Below are 23,643 nucleotides of genomic sequence, written 5' to 3' on the forward strand. Positions count from 1 at the left end.
GTATTGAATTTGACCACTTACAAATGGTGGCATGCTTGACCGAAGGTTTATGTCCATTGTAAATGTAAATGTGTGGGACTTGTAAAGCGCACAGCTGCCCGTAAGCGTCCCGGCGCTGAAGACCGCTGGGGAACCCGTCCTGGCTTTCCCTGTGAGAAGGTCCCTTCTGGGTATCTCCAAGGTGAAACCAGGCATCCCCGGCATCTGTGGGGGGCCGTTGTAGAGATGAGGCAAGCTTAATGCCCAGAGTTGCCAAGTGTGATCCCCGGTTAGAGTAGGCACCGAGGCGAGAATTATCGAGTCCGCTGACCATGGTCCACGACCCTGCCGCGTCAGGAATTGAGCCCTGGTCCCGGGCTGTTCTCTGCTTCCGGGTCTGCCGCCTCTAACCAGTGAGCCACACCACTCCACTTTGTTTGTGTTATTGACCACATGTATTTAAATCTGCCTAATGGCGGCGCCAGCCTCTATTGACAAAGGGGGTAGCCGAAACGCGTCTTAGTGTGTGCAAAGCCCAATAAAAGTGTGTTGGGTTATGTTCCTGCGAGTGCTGTGTACTTTTCTGTACGAATTGAGCTGTGGTCTTGGAGACCAGCATGGTGTCGGTCATCCCGCATAACAAGCACCCGGTCGAGAGTAGAAGGGAGCCTGACGGAAAGTGAGCCTGCGATATATATATATATATATTTATTTAGTTTATATAGCGCGAACTTGGCCTGAATCGGATATCAGAGCGCTTTACATAGCAAATAGCACCAGTTGCATTACATGAGGACACATTCATTTTTGTTAGGCACAGTGAGATTAAGTGATTTGCTCAGAATCACAGGAGGTGCTGCTTCATTCCTGAGACTCGAACCCAGTTCCCCAGATTCGAGGTCGACCGCCCTAGCCGTTAGACCAACTCCTCTCCCCTATATATGACAATTGCTTTCAGCTATCTGTAGATACATGCTCACATTGCTACAGGTTTGCAGACGTCAGCAGTTTTGTGCCAGTTTAAACCTCAAATTCAACCTGTCAAAATAACACCTTTTGACAGGTGTGAGAAATTGGGTGTTGGTTGGGTGAAACCTATCTCAAGCAACAACCACATTCTTTGTGAAAGTGAAGCACAGAAAGTCACTAAATGAATATTTGCTTAACCTTCGGGTAGCTTGGTACAAAAGCAGTCAGGCTTAAATTAGAAGCATAGTGTAAGGTATTTATGCAGTACTTAAACACATCAAGTTAAAACAACACAAGCAAAATCCCCCACAAATTTAGGTAAAGTACACAAATCAAATTAGTAGACCTGGAGATTTAGTCAGTTTTAATGGTTTAGCTACAAATAGTTCTTACAAGCACCATGCACCAACTGTGATTATCTGGTCGCGCTAGCCCGAGACAAAGTCACAAGTTTAGGCCAACTACGATGGAGCGTTGGCAGGATGCAGGGACCCGGTTATGCCATCTGAAAATTGTACCTTATGCCCTTTATGCGGAGTGTTGCATCACACAGCAGCAGTTCTTGAGAGCATTGAAGGTCCTACATTGGCATGTATTGCACAAAGTGGTTCAGATGAGGAGCTGCGAGGGCTGTGTCAGTTTGCATCACACTGCGTCATTTCTAATGAGGATCACAGCTGGGCTGGCAGAGCACCTTTATTCCTACTTCCAAGGTTCCAGGTCTGGGGAGGCACCACTTGGGAGTTAGAACTCACAGCAGGTCAAATCTTTATAACCTCTAATCTCAATCGTGTCCTTACAGCAAATACCTGGTAAAAGCTATTTTCATTGAAGCACGCTTGGTTGTCCCATAGGAAAGCATTGGGGGATAATACTAAATTAAATATTCTGTCTTGGGACCAGCCCCAAAGTTCATTCTTTGACTATTTAAAACATTTATTATAAACCCAAATAATTTTTAAAACCTTTTTTGTAATACATAATTGAGTACAGAAATTTCCCTTTTAACCTGCCTAAAGCCTCTAAGTCCTTTCTGTGCCTTTCAGCAATCACCCAAAAGCTGAATGCTCCCCTGTGATGAGATGCAAACTATGCACGGGCGGTGACAAAGGGCCTTGGGTGAGGGTAGGTGTTAGCCTTTCCTTAACAGGATGACCCGGGCTTTGTGCCCAGTCCCTTAATTAACTTAAAGGAGGTATCACCTGTCACAGGTGTATGTAGCTCACACATGGGTCAACCCACACTATTGTTCTTTTAGTTAGGTTAGCATCAATCCCAATGGGAGAAGCAATTGCTGCAGAACTGGTTTAGAATGACCACAGGGCTGGGGTTGTCCATTTCCATAGCCGCACCTCTGGTTGGGCACAGGGAGTTATGACCAGAGTAAGAAGTAATGAGTAAGAGGGGTACTCCAGAATTGTTTGCAGGACACAGGAAGTGCTACAAAAGTGGTTAGGTTTGTCCCTGGTAACCTTTACCCCATTGGTTAGGGAGGGACCAGGAGTCACCCACAGCCACACACTGGTGCCCGGTATTAATGTGGCACCCACACAACCCTCCTAAGAACACTTTCTAGACCTGAAGAGAAGAGTAATCTATCTGCTAACTGAGACCTGGGAAGAGCCAAGAGGACTGAACCTTCTTTCTCTCTTTTACCCAAGACAAAGAAGATGACTCCAAATGTCATAAGACAGGATTTTTTGTTTGAACTACAAGCACACAGCAAGCTTCAAAAGGTATTTTCTCAGCATTTCGAGCTGGCCAGTTCAAACTGGACATGCCTTGGACCCTGCTGCTGGCCTCTACTGGAGTGAATTTTGAATTCCAAGTGCTGTCCCCAAGGTCATGTACCCTTGACTGTTGTAACAATGTACTTCTCCTGACAAATTCTTAAACCTGGAAATGTTGCCAACTTTTTGCTCTCAGAACTTAAAGGGGACCGGAGACAACCTGCCAGTCTGATGAAGGTGTATTGCTGCTGGGCCAAAGATCCAGGTAACTCTAGCAACATTCTTCTCCGCAACAGCAAATCCAATTCAGTGGGACCCCCGGGAGAAAGTATCTGACCTTGTGAAGCCCTCTTTAGTTCAACCTGTAGCCTTCACCATGCTGAAAGAATAAGAGCTCCAAAAAATTGACTAAGGGCCTTATTGATGATTATGGTGGTCCATAGGGCATCCATACTTGTGGTGGTGGTCCGACCACCACCGCACTGTGGCCCTACCCTCAGTATTACAAGTGTGGCAGTAGGACCACTGCAACTGCCAGGGATCCAGGATCATGCGGTGGTCGTTCAATGGTCAGGGAGTTGCACCCGGGAACCGCCAAGCATATTATGAGTCAGCTGTCCACCACCCCTTTCATGGCAGTGAGCCAGACATGAAAAGGCAGGTGGAGAGGTAACACATTTTTTGAATTTTTTTAATTGATAGAGTTTTATATAGCGCAAACTTGACCCAAATCGGGTATCAGAGCACTTTACATAGCTCCAGTTGCATAACATGAGGACACATTCATTTTTGTTAGGCATGGGGAGATTAAATGATCTGCCCAGAATCACAGGATGTTCAGCATCATTGCCGAGACTCGAACCCAGTTCCCCAGAAGCGAGGTCGACCGGGTTGCCTGCCGCTCCCGGGCCTGGCGGTGCATGCGAGGGGCACATGTTGTGCCCCCCTGGATTTGCATCCCCAGTTCCTGCAAGGTGTGGCATGAGCATAACAGACCACTGCTGCGAGATCATCTTAGCACCACCCGCTTGACCAGGATTAAAATCGTAATCAGGCGAGCAGGGGCACCACGGCTTTGGTGACCCTCTAGCAGATGGTGTGGTGGTAGCACCACTGGAGGATTGCCAAAGTCATAATAAGGCCCTAAGTCCGAAGGTATAAATATTCACTGGGCAAATGCACTCAAAATTTCCAGCCTGTGAGGGACCTTCTCTGGGTGCGATATTCAAATCTATCCTGCATTGAGTTTTCCCCCCAAAAGCTGTTTTTCTTCTCCAAGACCTCGTCTAGCAACTATTAAATGGCATGGAGTTCCTTTTGGTCACAGTCTACTGCCTTACCCTGCTCGCTATTTTTGAATTTTGGGCCAAAAACTAAGGGTCCAATTTATATCTTGGCGGTAAGTATGCTCCGTCACAACCACCAAGATAAAGGTCTCACTGACAGATTTGAAAGCAAGAGGACCATAGTTTTAATCACACTGGAGACCACTCTGATGAAGCTCTTCTAACAGCCCTTTGAAGTGAAGGCAGACCTCTAATTCTGCTCCCCTTATTTAGATAGGCAGCATTAGAGGTCAGCTATCACTACCCTTCACCACCAGTAAAACATGGCAGTAAGCAGCATTGAAACCTGCTAAATGCGCCCCTTGTCATTGAAGAGGACTATCCAGACAAGGGAAGCTATTTCTTTTTTATTTTCAAAAGGAAAATCCAGATTTGGGATTTTCGGTTTGAAAAGAAAAAAGGAAAACAGTTTGGTGCAGGGCTCAACCATGTTAACAGAGTCCTGCACCAAACTGTAAAAATCATTGACAGAAACCACTGTTACGGCTGTCCGTGCCAATGCTTTAGAAATGACCACCAGCTTGGTGGCCATTTATTAAGTAGGTTGGTGGCACCTCCATCTGGGTGATGGAGTAATTTACCCCGCCTCCTTGATGGAGAAATGAACCACCCACCTATATATAAATGATGGTCCTAAACCTGAATGAAAAAACTGCCAACTGGTTCAAACCTGGTTTCTGCATCCAACCTTTGCTCCATCATGGACGGCTTTAACTTGTGCCTAGGTATCGGTCAAGCACACAGCTAAGGCACACAGCAGACGAGCTGAAGGTGTAAAGTATTTAAACAGACACTAATAAAGTCAAGACTCAACATAATCTAAATCCTAACTTTGAAAATAAATACAGTAAATTTGAATAAGTAATGTGACACCAAAATGTCTAAAATACAATAGGTAATACTGGAGTTATACATTTTTTAAGTGTAAAGTCAAAAGTATTGCCAAAAATTCATTGAATGCCAACTGTGGTCATCTTGTTGTGCTTGACCGATAACTAGGCCCAAGTTAAAGCTGACTCTTGTGGTGCTAGTGTAACCTGAATCTTTTACTATGTTACCATCCAGGTGGGAAATGCATTCTTCAGTTCTTCTGCCCAGTATGAGCAGAGATACATTTTCTACTAGAAAGAGAGCCTTTGGGTATGCCCGCACTCTCCCACGCGGGAAACAGCAGTTTCCCGAGCGATATGGTTCCGGGGACACTGCTCTCATTAGGCTTTGGGAAATGAGGTGCCTGGTCCTGGTGATTGCCATTGGGAGGAGGCAGAATGACCCCACTCCTAAGTTTAAATATCAGCCCAGAGGATGGGGTCCCCGCATCCTCAATAAGACTTGGGGAGGGGTATCCCACATCTCATCCCCTAAATATAATATCAGCCCCTGGGGATGGGATGCCTGGGACATCAATTTGACTCGGGGGTTGCACACCCCTCTTCCCTAATTATAAGTATCAGCAAGGAGGCTAGGGTCCTTGGGGACTGAAAAGGCTCTAGTAGAGGGGTTGCATGCCCCCATCCTCTAATAATAAGTATCAACTCTTGGGGATGGGAACCCAGGGTCCTCAATAAGGCTTGGGGAGAGAGGGGTCACAAGCCCCCTCCCCTATAAAATAATTTGCTGCAACACCTTCCTGGGCCCTGGCCTACGCTGGTGGATGCATAATCAAAAATAACTGGAAGACTTGTTTTTAATTTTTCTCGGCGCAGCAGATCCATAGATTTTCTTATACTATAAATATAATTTTTTGACCCTAGGGGGTTCCACTGAGACTTTCCCCATCAGGCCCCTACTTCCCTGCCCCACCATGTAAGTTTTTAAAACATTTCAGGACAGGGAACTGAGTTCCCGAACGCTAAAATGGATGCTGCCTCACCTTTTTTGATGTGGTGGCAGCCAATCAGATCTTATCTAGAGCTCTGCCAGCTCTATGTAGATTCACACAAAACCGCAAAAAGCACACTTTCCGGATCAATGTACAGCTTTCTGTCAAATGTGGCGTGTTCCTTTCAGTCGTTTGGGCTGTATCAATGTCCAATTTTCCCATGGAAAATGAATGATGAAAATGCATTTTAGGACCTCTTTTTTTTCTTTGCCTAAAGTTATAAGCAGACAGAAAAATGCTTTTCAATTATGGATTGTGGTCCTAAATATAACTTGTGAATTTCAGTGTTTTCTAAGGATTAATCCACAACAATATCTTTACTGTAACTGTATGTTTTCAGTGAATTGTTCTTTCAAACATATGTTAAGGTGTTATAACCAAAGCTAAACATAACTTTACTTTTTAATTGAATTTGTGTGTGTGTGGATGTGTGTGTGTGTGCGTGTGTGTGTTTGTGTGTGAGTGTTGTTATGTTATGTTATGTTATAAGTTCTTGTAAAGCGCATGGCTGCTCCAGCAGCGGAGCGTCCCAGTGCTAAGACTGACAGGCACGCGCAGAAGAGGGTTTCACCTAGAGGTTTGAGAAAAGCCATGTTTTGACAATTTTTCTGAAATCCCAGTGGTCTTGCGTATCTCGTGCAACACGAGGAATAGAGTTCCATAAGGCTGGTGCCAAAGCCCTGGAAGAGCGCCCTCTGCTTTTGACCTGCACACTCAGGGGACCATGACAAGATGCAAATCCACCGAGCGAAGGGTTCGAGGTGGAATATACAGCGAGCACAGCCAATTCAAAATTTGTGGAGCTTGGCCATGTAAGATATTGTGCGTAGTACAGAGGGTTTTAAAATGGATTCTCTGTTTTATCGGCAGCCAAGGAAGCCATCGCTGCAAGTAAGAGGCATGGCAGTGCTTGGGTAGTGCAAAAAGCATAAGGACAGCTGCTGTTTGTACTCGTTGGAGTCCTTTGGTTACGGCTTTATTCATGCCGAGTAAGAGACCATTGCAGTAGTCCAACTGGGACTGTACAGTTGATTGGACAATAATTTGACAGCTGGGTGCGTCGAAGAATCCTAGAATAGGTTTCAGGCCACGTAAGAGGCCAAAGCAGGTGCATGCGACTGTTTTGGCTTGACTTTCGAATGAGAAGGTGTTGTCCATCAGGAATCCTAAGTTCTTGACCACCATTTTTGTTTTGGGAGGGTACCCAGGGTGGCAAGCCACCATTGGTTGCCCCATAGGTGGGCATTGCAGTCCACTAGGAGCACCTCTGACTTGGTGGAATTCAATTGCAGGTAGTTATCCGCCATCCAGTCTCAGATGGCCATAAGGTTATCTTTACTATATCCTGTTTGGGGTTATTGGAGAAAGTAAATACCAATTGGGTATCATCAGCATATGATACCATGTCGATGCTCTGTGTTTTGGCTAGAAGGGCCAGGGGGCGGACGTAGACATTAAATAGAGTGGGGCTCAAGGCAGAGCCCTGTGGAACACCACATCCGAGAGGGTGAACACTGGACAAGAATGGAGGAGCAGAGACTTGAAGGTTTGGTTGGTCAGAAAAGATGCAAAGTTTCAAACCAGGCCGGGACCTTGCCCTTGATCCCGATCTCCTCAAGCCGTTGTAGTAGAATCCAATCGGAGACCGTGTCAAAGACCGCACTGAGGTCTAAAAACATCAGCGCTGAGGTTTTGCTCTCATCCAGAGTGGCCCGTAGCTGCTCGGTGACTGCAAGTAGTGCAGATTCGGTGCTGTGCCTAGGTTGAAAGCTATTTTGTGACCTATCCAGGATTGTGCTTTTAGTCAGAGCAGTGTTAACGTAGCACTCCATGATTTTAGCCAGGTATGGGAGTAGGGATATAGGGTAGAAGTTCTCTAGCAGAGATGGATCAAGTGTTGGTATTCTTAATAGGGGGATAACAGCATGTTTCCAAGACCTCTTAATCAGCTCGCCGGCCCTCCGTCAGAAGGCAGTTGTGAAATTTCCTGAAAAGATCCAGTTTTAAGGATCATCAGGACATCCTGATTTTACCTTGGCCAACAGACCATTGATGTCTTTAAAGGACATGGGCGGAAGTCCCTGTAGGGAGTGAGGTATGTCTATCAGGGTAGGATTCTCCTGTGGTTCGAGGGCAACCTTTCTCAGGCAGAGGGCATTATAAATATGTTCCACCTTGCTGATGAAGTATTTAGCTAGTGTCTCGCAGTGTAGATTGTAGGATATAGTATTATTGGCAGCAGGTGGGGGTTTTACCATGTTTTTGAGAGGGCAAAAATAGTTTTGTCGGGATTGCTGCTCGTCGTGATCATGTTCTCAAAAACATGGTCTTGGTCTTCTGGATTCATGTTATGCTTTAACTGTATTCCTATAGATAGTTTTTGCTGTGAGATCACAAGCACTTCTCCAGGCACAGTGCCTCATTGTACCAGACCTAATATATAAATTACTCAAAAGTGTCAGCTAACTTTGTGAATAGTCCCTGCAGTTTGTCAAAAGCAGCCATACCCTTCAATTTGATGGAGACATGTAAATTGCACTTTTGGAGTAAATTTACACTTGGATTTGTTGAATAGCCAAAAGGTAGCGCACTTACTCAAAATTGTAAATTACTCAACATTGTAAATTACCTTTGTGAAACAGGGCCTATTAGTATACACATATGCAGTGAGTAGAATGTATTCCCCCAAAGCATGACACATGCTTTCTAAGTATAAAGGGCTTAGGTTTAATGTTCAATGATTTGGCAAGGTATTACACTGGACACACTATTATCAAGGGCCTGTTAATATGTTAGTTAGGAGTAATAATTGTAAAATACATTGATAACTCTTACACGGTTCTTGGTCTTCATGAAAACTAGCTTGCCTGTGGGTGAGAGGAGGAAGGTATGTATTTCAAAACATGTAAACAGAGTTACTTTAAAGGATAAATAGTACAGCAAGTGTATCAAAAGACCGTCGAATGGGAAAGGTGCCAAAAGCCTACTCTTTTTAAAGGCAACCATAGTACATTTGGTGACAAGAGATTTCTCACAAAGTCTTCTGCATCACTATTGTTCGTTTTCTCAAGAAGGTATACTATGCAGCTTATTACCAACAAGAAGGAGGGGGAAGCTGCTTTTGTGCTTCAGAAGAAAATGTACCCTGTTTCTTCGAAGCTAGAATTCACCAGGCAATAAACACCTGGCTCAGTATTAATACATTTACCATTAATCAACTGTGGAGTAACAGATCCATCCATGAGCCACTTGATGCATTTTCTTTTAGCTAATTTCAAACTCCAAGTCTCTTCTGCTATCATGCGGCTGGGGCATCATAAAAGTGAACGTTGCAAGGTCATGCAAATGTGAAATCCAGTTTTAATGCTTCAAAGTGTAAACATTTGACTATGCCATTGTGCATTTGTTGCAGATTCAGAACTCCAGGGGAGTGAATGTGTTGCCTTGGTTTCCATTGCAGCTCTTGTTTCAATCCCCCCTGCCCCTCTGCCAATGCCCTCGCAGTGCCCATTCTGCTCCCTCTCCCGGTCCCATGTTTTGTTTTATTGTTTTTCTTTTATGAGGGCCTGGCACCTGTGTAGTCCTGCTAGGCCACTCATTTAACTTGTTTGCACTATACATATATTTGTTTAACATTTCATTTCGCAATTCTAACATAGCCATGTGCCAAGCTATAATGATTAATTTAAAGATCATTGCATGTGTCGTGGTGCAGGCACGTATATGTGTCATGGTGCACTTTAACCGAAATCTCACTGCGTCTTGGAAAAAAGCATTACCAAAGCCAGTATCTTTACTTTTTCAAGCCAAAACTCATTAACGTTGCAAATGCTTGCTTAGTCTGGGTTTACAGTGTAGTTGTCTGACCTATTGCTTAAAATATATAAAGAGTAGGCTTTAGGTCATGCCCCTTCAACCAATGGTTGACATTTGGATCAGCCTCTTTCAGCAATAGGCTGAAGGTATGTCCCATACCCTCCAGAGTTGTATTTTTTTCTCGCCATCATGCTATTGGCAGTTTGTTGTATCATCCCACCTCCAAGTATTGATTCAATTCCAGTTCATGAAGGACTATTCTACATCTAAAAGGTGCAGTCAACCATCATATGTCAAGTTGTATTCAGTTCTTTGTTTCACATATTCATTGAATAGGGAAAGCAATCCACACTTTTACTGCAGTAGGTATATTTCATCATGACTCAAGCCTGACCCTAACATGGCTCTCAGATGTTTGCTCATTACACCTCCGATACCACACCACCACCAATACCACAACCACCAATATCACTAGTACTATTCAACTACCGATGTCACGCTATCATCAGTACCATAGTACAAATAACACCACCAACACTAATACCACCATCAATAATACATATTATCATACCTTACACATAACCCACCCAAATTACCAATATCACCAAAAACATTAACACCAATATCACCACCGATACCATCAACAAAATCACCATTAAGAAACCACAATCAATACCACAGCAATACAATGCCATCAGCAACATCGAGACCACTATTGCCACTACCAATTATACACCATCAATACCACCTCTACAATACCAATACCACTACCAACAGTACTAGAGAACCAATACCAAAACCATCATCAGCACCATCACTGCATTGTCACCAAGTAGCAAACCACAGCACACAACTAAATTGAATATATCTGGCTTCAATGTGCTATTAAAAAAAAACATAAGATCTGCTTCCCTTTATGTAACGTGATGTCACAGTTAAAAACCAGGCCTATTTGTTTGGCTAACGTTTGTTTGGGTTTGTTCTTTTTTCAATGGTTTTGCAATTCAGTATGGCATTCATTCTGATAGGGCCAGAAATTCTGATTTGGGCTCAAACCGGAGCGTACATCCAAATCATGGGTCCAACAGACCGGATATTATCTCTTGCACAAATGTAGCCAGATAAGATACAGTAGTCCAGGTTTTGCACCATAAATTTGTAGAAAGGATGTCAGATCACTATGTTATCCCCAAAACAATCCTCAGGGGGAAAAAGTCACATTATCAGTAATTCCCTGTGCATTATTATTACATTATTTTAGCCTGAACTTTAGAGTAACCCTATGGGGCACGTTAGGTTTTCATGGTCTAGCTAGACAACACAGCCATCTCCAGAAAATTAGGCAAGAATCATCTGTAGCAAAACTGTGGCTCCGCCTACAAGTTAGGAGCCAGGATTTCATGTTTTGATTGGGCAGACGCTGTGTGCTCCTACAAGATCTTACCTTCCTCACAGCTGTGATCATTCTGTTTATTCGTCTAGCTGCCTGAGCTGGAACTTCGAGGGGCACACACATGCATTATGATAAAAATTAAAGAGTTTTAGCTAACTTTATAATCTGTGGTTATTTTCTCTGGCAGCAGCACAAATGGAGGGAGGGCAGTCATTAACCTACATGGATATTTAGGTCTGGCTTGACAGTGCAACTGTCACCGACCTTTTTTAAACCAAACCAATATTATTTTAGAGTTCTTTGCTGCTTCCTCCGAAATACATCCCCATTCCCATGCTATCTACTTTTAAAGTGTTATATTGCCATATATCATAACGTTAAACCGAGACCTATTGACATTGGCAATTCTTGTTAAGGTTCTGTGTGCTACGGTGTGGCGCAACCAGGTTAATTTGGACAACTGCTTTTTATCAGTCAAGCTTCATGCTTAATGTGTTTGCCAATCAACTGGGTGAGTGGAAAGCACCTTTACCCTTTTGATGATCACAATGTTATGGGTATTGCTGTGGAAGTCGTACATGATATATAACACTGTCATTGATACCTGTATCATATAGGTCCTTGGCGAGCAGAGGGATGTTAATGTGACTGTGGGTTGGAGGAACAGAATCCAACTCTGTCTTTCTGTACTTACCTATTTTTTTTTTTTGTTTGTTTTACAGAGTTTTATATAGCGCGAACTTGACTCGAATCGGGTTATTAGAGCACTTTACATAGCATCAGTGATGCATTGCTGGAGTGTGTCGCAAAAGTGACGCAACTCCAGCAATGTATACTTTCACATGGGCAAGTCCCATGTTGTTAGTGCCTGCGTCAGTCTTACGCCTGCCATGAAGCAGGCGTAAGATTTTGACGCATTAGCGGCCAAGAAATGGTGCAGTGAAATTTTCACTGTGTCACTTCCATGACCCTTTCTTGCGTCAAAACGCCCCCTTGCATACATTATACCTGGTGCAGGTATAATGTGGCGCAGGGGTTTACAAAGTGACGCATCTCCTAGATACGTCACTTTGTAAATATGGCGCAACAAGGCACATTTTTTACACCACTGGTGCGTCACAAAAAGTGACTCACCGTCGGCGTAAAAGTGACGCAGAGCCTAATAAATGAGGCACGTCATTGCCAAGACTCGAACAGGGTTTCCCAGATTCGAGGTCAACCGACCTAGCCATTAGGCCAACTCCTCTCACCTAAAATGCAGTTCGTCTGATTTGTGCGTGGAGTATGATTTAAGAGCAAACTATAATTTTTCGCCCGGTTTTATGCATACTGTCTTGCAGGCTCTTTACTCAATCTGCAATTTCACAGGTCTGGCTAGCTGTTCTTTCATTGTTTAAAAAATACACAATGATTACTGTACTTGGAGTATTGCACATCTTTGTCTTTCAAATGATTAACTTATGAAAACATATAATCTGTTTCTGAAAAGTGAAGAAATCGTTGGCATTTTTGCACTGCAGTTTTAAGGAAATTACTCACAATTTTTGTTGCTGATGACTTGTGGAATTTCCCATTTTTGTTGGTTATAAACATATTTTTCTCATGGGGTCTAATGCCCGCCACGGCACATCCATCATTCATAGTGTCCTTTCGGTCATCATCTGAGTAGACACATTTATCTTATTTACAAGATTTTATAGCAGCTCATAGAGAGAAATACTCTGTCCCCTGACACTTATGAAAGAAGAGATTACACTTAGTTGAGTAAGCCTGATTACTCGCAAGCAGTGATTCATCATTTTCTATGACCTGTCTGCATCAGAAAATGTAGAGTCAGAAATGATTTCTGCTGCCACATTATGAATGTTTTGGTATCAAACTTGGGCCCATATTTATAAAGCTGCCATGCAACGCAGCACAGCATCCAAAGTTGCTGTGCTGCATTGTGGGAGAGGAAAAGAGAAGGACAACACAAGTCTACAGAGATATGGCAATCTCCTCCCCTCTCTTTAGCTCCATGGCAAAATTAAGCAGCAGAGCTCCGCCGCACAAACTGTTTGCGCCTTAGTGCAAAGGTGTCTGCGTGAGTCTAGCATAGGTTTTATGCTAGACAGGTACCCTTCCAGTAGAAATTGTTAATCTTAGACTGACTCTACAACTTGTCATCCTATGTAGTGTGCTGTTGAGTGCAGCACACATGCAAAGTCAAAAAAGAAAGAAAAATGAAAGTATTTCTCGTTTTAATGCCTACTTTGAAGTGACGTTATTTTTTGGCACAAAACCCTGTCTACTATTGTTAGCAGATATGGTTTTACGTAAAAAACCATGGGTGGTAGAATGGGATGCCCATGTACCACCCACGGAATGCCCCATGCATATGCAAAGTAACGCAAAGCAGCGCTTCACACTGGTTTACATTACTTTTTCTTGCAAACCAATACACATACCAATTTCGGTTCTGCATCTGTGTTGAAAAGGTAATGCAAACCCAGAGGAAAACCTTTCTTAAAACCCCTTTGGCGCTAAGGCAATATTCTTCTTATTCACTAATTTCCATTGAAATGAATGGGCAGTGCATGACGAGTTACCCTTGTCATTAGCATCCAAGTAATCTGGGCTTAATGTCCCCGTTTGCATGGCTTTTTGCTACTGATGGTGGCCTTGCAAAATTTCACTATAATAGTCTAAATCTTAACAGTGCGAGTTGTGTTTGTTATGTTGTAGATATTATTGACTTACTATCATTAGGGCATTTTCAGAAAGGTAACTCGCACTTGTGAAGTAATTTGCATAGGATATATTCTTACACTTTTGAGTAGCTTTACTACTTTGGGCTATTAACAAAATCTGAGTGTAAAGTTACTCAAAATTGTAGACTTACATGTCTTCACCCTCTGAAAAAGGTGTGGAGACAAATTTACAAGTGTAAGCTATTTCGGCCAAAAAGAAAAAGTAGTAACTCCAGCACTATACATAGCTAGCTACTGATATACTTCAATACCCTCCCACAGAACATAATGGAGGTAGAGACTTAAAATGAAACCCCTAAGGAAATAATGTTGTATTAAATTCAATATTTTATGTAGGTATAAATAAAAATACATTTAAGTTGATGGTAAAATATGAATCCAAACAAATTACACATGTATTTAATGAACAAACTTTCTTGATTTTAAAGATGAACATTATATAATTGCACAGATCAGTTTGAATAGTTATTAAAGAATAATATTAGGGGCGTTACTTAAGAGCCGGAGCGAGATGACGGCGTTTCACTGAGCTCTGTCTTTTCACAGAGCCGCAAGTGCAGTTTTCGGCCACACTGAGACCATACACAGCGCTTCCAAGGCTGGTCTCCCATGCTTCAAATTGGTATGGCATGATGCTGAGTTGATGGGCGACTCGCCAAACCCGTTTTTCATAGTTTTTCGCCACGACAATGTTTCTCCTCACTCGCAGGCTGCCGCCATCTTGAATGGCGCATTGCTCAAGTTTCTGTTTCTCTATCCCCTCATGCAGCCAATAACTTCTGGGAGAGCATTCTTCAACTTTTTGCTACTCTCACCATTTCCTTGCACCTTTTTTATTGCCATGGTTTTACTTCAAACCTGTGCCATGGTGTTTATTTATTTGGTATTTGCAAGCCTTTACTTCCAACTGATCTTCAGTGATTTATTTTTAAATACTACTAAGGCGAAAGGAATTAATTTGCTGCAATAAGCGTATATATTCTGGAATCTGTGACCTTATGGTGCATATAGTTCACGGGTGTTGGATCAGCTTTTTGATATCAATACATTTCTTTACAAAATTATACTATGCTTAAGGGTTATAAACAGTCATTGGATCAACTCTACTTGCACCTCTTTTGATGGTCCTTAGGGAGAGGTGAATGTGATTACATGTGCTGTGGGGTCCTCCTTGCAAGTGTATCAATCAGTGGGACTCTCTCCATATCTCCTCACTTCTCAGTGCTGCTTGTATCATTGCACACTTATACTGAACTATCATTAACTGGATGGGCAGACTTGTTGCCATTAATGAGATTCCTCAACGTCAGTCATGCTACATTAAAATGTCTAGCCACTTGCTTAAACTTACCAAGGCATCCTCCTCTGGCACTAAACCTAACAGGGCCAAAAATGACCCTCCATCTCCGGTCTAGCCATCTTCGAATCCTGTCCTGGGTGCACTTTTGGACAAACTGCGTGCACTCAAACCATTCATGAATGCCAGTAACAAAAAACCTGCAGTTGATTGAGGACTAATGGATTAATATGAAAGGCAAATTAACCAAAATGGAACAACGTGTAGGCCATCTTTAGGACGTAGAGACTAAAATTTCACTGCTGGAACAAGAAATCCAAAAGCTTAAGTTCCACACAGAGGACCTTGAAAATCGCAACAGAAGGAACAATCTGCGTCTTTATGGTTTACCAGAGAATATTAGGGGCCTTGATCTACTCTCCTTTTTAAAGAAATTTTTACCTGACCTTCTAAGTCTTCAGTGCTCTTCTCCTCTAAACATACAATGAGTAGATCGTCTTGGTCGTCCTCAGCTTCACTCTATCACACTGCGTGGTATTATAATGCTCTTTTTAGAACACACCGACCTGATGCTTGTCTTGAAAAGCGCCAGAGAGAAACGCCGTCTTCTTTGGTCTGTTCATAATATCTTTATCTCTCAGGATCTTTCTAATGCAACCAATGCTAGACATAAGGAGTTTTTGGCACTTCGTCTTCAAATCAGATCTCTGAATAGCCGAAATGGCATATTACACCCTTGCCTATGCAAAATTACTTACAAAGGTGTTTCCTGCTCATTTGAAGATCCAACTAAATAAAAACTGTTCCTGCAAACTATCACCAGAATGCCTATGGACACAAATGCACAATCTTCCTAAACTTAAATTGTTGTCACCAATACATGGCTTCTTGTATCTAGTTTTATTCCCTAGTTATGCTCTCCAAACACGAGTTATGTGGCCGGATTATCTTTTATTGTTTAATTGTCTTTTTCCTCTCCACCTTTGCTCTTGTCTCTGGGTACTGTCATGCCTGTTTCTCATCTTAATCTCTCTTTGTTTCAGATCTGGCTTTGTGTTCTAGATCTGTCTCTTCTCTTTTCTATCTTCCTCATTCTTCTCATGTTCCCTTTCTTGGGATCCTCATTTCTCCATTACCTTCTTTCTATTCTTTTCTTCTTTCCCTTTCTTTATCATCACATAAGGGTCTTTTTCTTTTTCCTTTTCATGTTTTTTATAATCCTTTTATGTTATCCTATTGTTGACAAACATTGTCTTTTTGCTTTCATTGTTGTCTCCGCAGAGTGTCGTCATTGTCCTTGTATCCTGGTCTTTAAGCTACAACATGCTTAATGTTGTGTCATGGAACGCCCGTGGTCGGGGTAATCCTGTCAAGCGTAACAAGGATCTCTCTCATTTATCTAAACTAAATTGTTAAAATGCTTTCTTACAAGAAACTCACTGTAATGATATTGAAGCACTTAAACTCAAATGCCAATGGGTGGGCCAAGTTGTATTCTTGCCTACAGTCAACCATAAGGGTGGTGTGGCAATCCTATGTCACAAAACCCTAAAGATTTAAATGTTATCTACTGAATGTGACACAAATGGACGATGGACAACACTTCTATAATAAAGTGATCACTTTTTAAAAAAGTGACCCTGATTTTTGGCATATGGTCAAATTAAAATTATCCTCTATTACTAATCACAACATCCTTGTTGCTGGAGATCTTAACAATTGGCTAGACCCTTTTTTCTGAGAGAAAATCAAATTGTAAAGTTGCATAAGGTATTTCAGTCTGCTATTGCCTCTCATTCACTTTTTTTTTAACAAGGTTTTATATAGCGCAAACTTGACCCGAATCGGGTATCAGAGCGCTTTATATAGCACCAGTTGCATTACATGAGTACACATTCATGTTTTTTGTTAGGCACAGGGAGATTACGTGATTTGTCCAGAATCACAGGATGTTCCAGTGTCATTGCCAAGACTCATATCCAATTCCCAGATTCGAGGTCGAACGCCCTAGCCGTAGGCCAACTTCTCTCCCCATTATGATGTATGGAAGACTTGTAATCCTGATTAATTTCCATTTTTCTCTAATGTTCACCATACTATGTTGCGTATTGATTATATTTTGGTTTCAAAGTCTCTACTTCCCTCTGTCCAATTGGATCCATCTTTATTTCTGACCATGCCCCTGTCTCTGCATCATTTGATTTGTCCCTTACCCCCAAACATGCCCGATTGAGATTTAATAATTCCCTATTATCTGATCAGTCCTACATTTCTGAGGGTACCCCCTTTATAATTTTTTTTTTTTTAGTTTAATAAGCCTAGTGACACTTCTATCCATAACAACTGGGACACCTTTAAAGCATCTTTCAGAGCCTTCACCATTGCCTACACTGCCAAAAAGAAAAAAATATTGAACTCCCAATATCTCTGTTACCCTCAAACATAGTAAAACTCTTGAACACTCTTATTTAACGTCCAATTGCCCTACTCATCTCTGAGACCTTATAAAGGTGAAATCAAATTTAAATAAACTAGCTACGAATGACGCTTGCAATATCTTACTCAATATCTTACTCAATTAATATCCATATTGTCATCATATGAACCTACTCCTACTTCTCATAATAAGACAGGAGAAAATCACATCCAAACAATCATAATGAATGTGGACAGAACTTCTCAGTCCAAAGATAGAAGGCTTAATGCCAACAACCTAAAGAATGTGCCATTAATGTCTTAAGATTCTGTCTCGCCTAGGATCAATGATCAGGAACACATGCGGTGTATACTACTTAATTGTCGTTCAGCAAATAAACACGCGGCTGACATAGCAGACCTCCTTCTAAGCCATGAATTAGATGTTACCATCTTAACTGAAACATGGCTTTCGGACTCGTCTTCGCCATGCTTAGACCTGTTAGTCCCTCCGAACTACCAGATTATTAGACAGGACAGAAATGACAGACAGGGTGGAGGCATCGCTTGTATTCACAGATCAGACCTTTCCATCACAAAAATACATGCTGACCCATTAGAATCTTGTAAATATATGGGCATGTCCTTAAGATCAGCAGATACCCAAAACTGTAAACTCCATGCACGCTACCACTCCCCCCCAGTACAAATACCAAATTCATAGACCAAATAATAGAAATCATTACCACCAACTCTAACTCGCAGTCTAACAATATCGTCTTAGGATATTTTAATATTCATTGAGAGGATCAGGTTGACAGTCAAATCACCATCCTTAAAACCTTCCTGGAAGAGCAATAGTTAGTCCAAGGATGTCATCTCCCCACCCACTCCAAAGGCTCCACCTTAGATTGGATCATAGCTAAAGAGAATATTGTAATCACACCCTGTGATTGGTCCAATCACCACATAATCACATTCGAAATTCCTCTAAAAAAAACAAATCGTCTTTACAAGCTATTAAACCCAAAAAATGGACCAGGGACACTCAAGGAATTAATATGGAAAACATAGCCGCATGCTGTGTATTAGATTTGCAACCATCCAAGAGCATGGTTGACGTCAGTGACCTCACGTTGCACTATAATAAGACAATGTCAAGCATTATCGACGACATAGCACCTTTAAAACTGAAAAGGTTCTCTGACAAAGTCAAAAACCTGTGGTTCAATGATGCCCTCAATGAAGAAAGAAGATCAATGAGACTATCAGAACGCAAATGGTGACAGCACCCTTCCTCGCCCACCTAACCCTACTGAGACAATCCAGGAAAGCTTACAATAAAAGCATTATTAAATCTAAAAACTACTTTTTCAGGAAAGAATTGGATAATGCATTAAATAGACCCAGGGAATTATTCGATCTACTTAAAGAACAATCTAATAAAACAGCTAAATTAGCACCAGTCGTCACCAAAAATAGCCTAAATAGTGAAGATTTCTCGGTCTTCTATACAGACAAAGCTAACTCTTTGGAGAGGGAACTCAAAAAAGCAGCCGAAGACATTGAAAGTGTGAAGGGTACGTGGGATGAAGAACTGGATCAACAAGAATTAACTAAACCTAAAAACAATGCCAGATGGTCAGGATTTAAACCAGTCAGTGAATTAGACATTTCAAAGATCATGTCGACCACTAAACCTAACAACCACTATAAAGATCTCCTGCCAGCAAAGTGCTGATCCACCATAAACCACCTGTTAATCCCATTTTGGATGAAGATCATAAATGCCTCATTATCACATGGACAAATCCCGGCCTGCCTTAAAACAGGACAAGTCATTCCTCTGTGAAAAAAAACAACAGAGAACTCCTCTGATCCAAACAATTTCAGACCTGTAACTAACATTCCCATGTTAGCCAAAGTTCTGGAAAAAAACTGAGTCTACACATTTCTGATCTCAACCTGTTAAATGATTGCCAATCTGGCTTCCAACCAAACCATAGTACAGAAACTGCAATTCTGCACATTGTAGATGACGCATTGCAGGCTCTTGACTACAACAAAACCTGCCTATTAATCCTGCTGGACCTGTCGTCTGCTTTCGACAAGGTGAACCATGCCAAAATACTAGATCGGTTGAAAAACAGAATGGGACTAGAGGGTACAGTCCTTAATTGGTTCAGCTCCTTCCTTGAGAACAGATCACAAAAATTCATTGTCAACCAAACGCTTTCAGGCCCAACCAGTAATACAATCAGAGTTCCACAGGGATCAACGCTTTCGCCTGCGCTATTCAATTTATACGTTGAACCACTCATGGAAATATTACAAAAAGCAAACATCGCTTTCCACATGTATGCGGATGACACTCAGCTGTACATCAAGGTCGCATAAACAGAAGAGATAAAGACCCCCGGTTCCACCTAAGCTACTTGCGTAAACTAAAACCATTCCTAAATAAAACAGATCTCAAAACAGCAGTTCAGGCACTGGTCATGTCAAGGATCGAATATGGGTGCACTACCTTGGCTGGGCTCACCAAGTTCCCAACAGCCTGATTGAAAGCATGTCTTAATGCAGCCACAAGGCTGATAGCGGGATCCAAAAAATTCGACCATATCTCCCCTCACCTGAAAATACTAAACTGGTGGTCTTTTGAAGCAAGAATTCAATTCAAGTTGGCATGCGTCACTCATAAAGCAATACACCACAAAACTCCAGTTTACCTTGCACAGAAACTCACGCTTTCGGGAGGTAACCGATCCTCCAGGAGCAAAACAGACTTACTTCTGAAACCAGCTCACTTCTTCAAGAAAAAGACTTATGACTGAGCATTCTCAGGGGCAGCACCGAGAATTTGGAACACACTCTCCCCAAACATTAGAAGATTTATATCCATTGCAACATTAAAAAAGGAAGCAAAATCGTGTTATATGAGTACATTTCTCCCATAAGGCCTTATAGCAGAACTTCTGTCTATAAACTGTTCATTTGTGTTCATGGTTCCGCTAACCTTGGGATTGTACATAAGTTTATCTTTGTTCCTAATCTGCGTTATGGTAATTTAACTATTGACTGTATGTGTGTATATATATATATATATATATATATATATATATATATATAGGCTATCCTGAATTGTAATATCGTAAAACAGTAATGACTGTTTTTTCCTTAATGTCTTGGTTTGTTGAAACGCTCCTGTAGAGCACTCTAATACCCTCCGTTAAGTCATGTTCGCGCTATAGAAAACACTAAATTTTTTTTTTTATTTAAATCCAAATATCATGGGGGTCGAAATATAGCAGGTAGAATGTTGGGCAATTACTTAAAAGTTAGATTGGAAAAGAAAACCATTGGTCCTATTCGTAACATCCTTTCTAACAATTTACTACACTCTGATTGAGATATTGTTAATGCTTTCCAATCCTACTATAACTCCTGATATATGGAGGATACACATCCTTCTGAAAGTGATACCCAGTCATTCTTTGATTATCTTCCTTCTCCTCCCTCCATGCCGGATGCTATGGCTCTCGTTGTAAAGGATATATCTCTTTAGGAGATTTTAGATGCCATTACATTTTTAAAGAGACCCAAGGTACCTGGTCCAGATGGTTTCTCTATTGAACTCTGTTCCTCTTTTCCGCTATCTTTCCTCTTCATTTACTTGAACTTTTTACCTCTTTTATATTAAAATCGAAACCTGGGGGATCCTTTTTAGATGCTCTTATTGTAATCATCCCTAAACCAGATTAAGACCATACCCTGTGTCAGAATTACTGCCCAATCTCATCAATTAATTATGATTGTAAAGTTTTTGTGAAAATTCTTGCCTCTAGATTAGATGAGGTTATACCCTTGCTTATTAAACCCGATCAATCCAGCTTTATTAGAGGTAGGCTCACTTCTGATAACGCTAGGATGTTTTCTAACATTCTCACGTTGGAAAAAAGGTGCCCTGATCCTTTAGCTGCAGTATCCCTTGATGCAGAAAAAGCATTTGATTGTATAAATTGTCCATTCATGTTTAAAACTCTTCATTGGTTTGGTTTTGGTCCCTAATTTATTTAATTGATTAAGTTATTATAATCAGAACCACGTGCCTGTGTTTATATTAATGTTTTTTGTCCCTGTATTTTAATTTGTATAGAGGTACTAGACAAGGTTGCCCCCTTTCTCCTCTTTTATTTATTTTATGTCTCGAACCTTTTCTTGAACACATTCACCACAACCCCCTAATAACAGGTTTCCAATACAAATCCCAGGAAATTAAATGATCTGCCTATGCAGACAATATTTTGATATATCTCTCAAAACCTCCTACTTGTTTACTGCCCTTTTACAGGAAATAGATTTATACTCTAAAATATCTGGCTATGAATTAAACTTCTCTAAAACTGAGGTCTTACCTTTAAACTCCATATGCTACCAATTCATGTTTTCTGATACCAACTTCAAGGGATGTCAATTTAAAATCAAATATCTAGGTGTCTGGTTCTCTCCTACCATCCCCCAAACTCTTTCCCATAATTTCAGTGGGCTAACACTTAAAATTCAAAATTCACTCACTTCTTGGTCCCCTCTCTTTTGATCTTGGTGTGGCATATTGGACACTATCAAAATGATGATTGTTCCTCTCTTTCTCTTCTTGCTTTCTATGTTGCTATTAGGATTCTCAATTACTATTTTAGGCAAATTAACTCTCTATGTAATACATTTTCATGGAACAACAAACCTACCCGTATCGATTTAGCTAAGTTAATTAAACCAAAAACCGAAGGGGGTGTGCGATTCCCTAATTTTAAATGATATCATACTGCTTTTTTAATTAGACAATTTTATGCTCTAAATAAGCAATATCAAGATTCACCGATACCTGGACCTGATGGGTTTAGGTAGAATTGTGTCTTCATTTTTTTCATCTTCTTTCTCCCAAACTTCTACAACTCTTTCAATTTTTCCACACTAATATTAAGGCACAGTGTACTTTCTTAGATGCTACAATCTGTTTAATCCATAAAGATGGCCGTGATCCCAAACTGTGTAACAATTATTGCCCCATATCTTTGCCAAACTGCCAACAATACGCGTTGAACCCCTTTTACCAAAACTAATTGGTTGGACAGTGTGGTTTTGTTAAAGGTAGGTTAACATCTGACAACTCTCACTTATTTTTTAACATTTTAAATAAGGCCTCTTCTCTTTCGTAACCTCTTGCTGCAGTCTCTATCGACACAGAGAAGACTTTCGACCAAGTTAATTGATCATTCTTATTTAAAGCCCTACACTGGCATGGTCTTGGTCCTAAATTCATTTCTTTGATATCTTTATTATATTCAGCCACTAAAGCTTCTGTAGCAGTCAATGGTCTTGTTTCTCAATCTTTCTCCTTAAATCACGGTGTCCGTCAAGGCTGCCCTCTTTCGACTTTTCTTTTTATCCTATCTCTTAAGCCCTTCCTATCGCATATCCACCAGAATTAGTCTATCTCTGGTTTTTTATATGGCGATCAGCACTTGAAATTATCTGCCTATGCGGATGATATCCTACTCTTTATATCTCATTCTGAAACTTCTTTTCCTCCGGTTTTGCAAGAAATCTCAGATTTTTCCATTATTTCAGGCTATAAGATTAACTCTGACAAGACAGAAATTCTCCCCATCACTACATTTTGTTTCAACCAGCCTTTTGATTCAACTGGTTTCCGTTGGAATAGTTCTAAAATTGAATACCTAGGTATTTGGTTCAATAACTCCATATTAGATTCTGTTAAAATCAACATGAAGGATGTGTTGGATCGTATCTCTAAACTTTCCTTCTCCTGGAACCCTCTATTTCTTTCTTGGTGGGGACGGCTTGATTCTACTAAAATGATGATTACTCCTATTTTAATATATATTTTTTCTGTGATTCCCGTCCATATCCCAAATGTCTACTTTAAGACAAATTGACTCCCTCCTTTCTAAATTCCTATGGAACAATAACAAATCTAGACTTGCCTTGCCATATCTTCGTAAACCTAAATCTATGGATGGAGTGAACTTTCCCGATTTTTGATTG

This window comes from Lissotriton helveticus, chromosome 10 (genome assembly GCF_964261635.1).
Source record: "Lissotriton helveticus chromosome 10, aLisHel1.1, whole genome shotgun sequence".
Classification (NCBI taxonomy): Eukaryota; Metazoa; Chordata; class Amphibia; order Caudata; family Salamandridae; genus Lissotriton; species Lissotriton helveticus.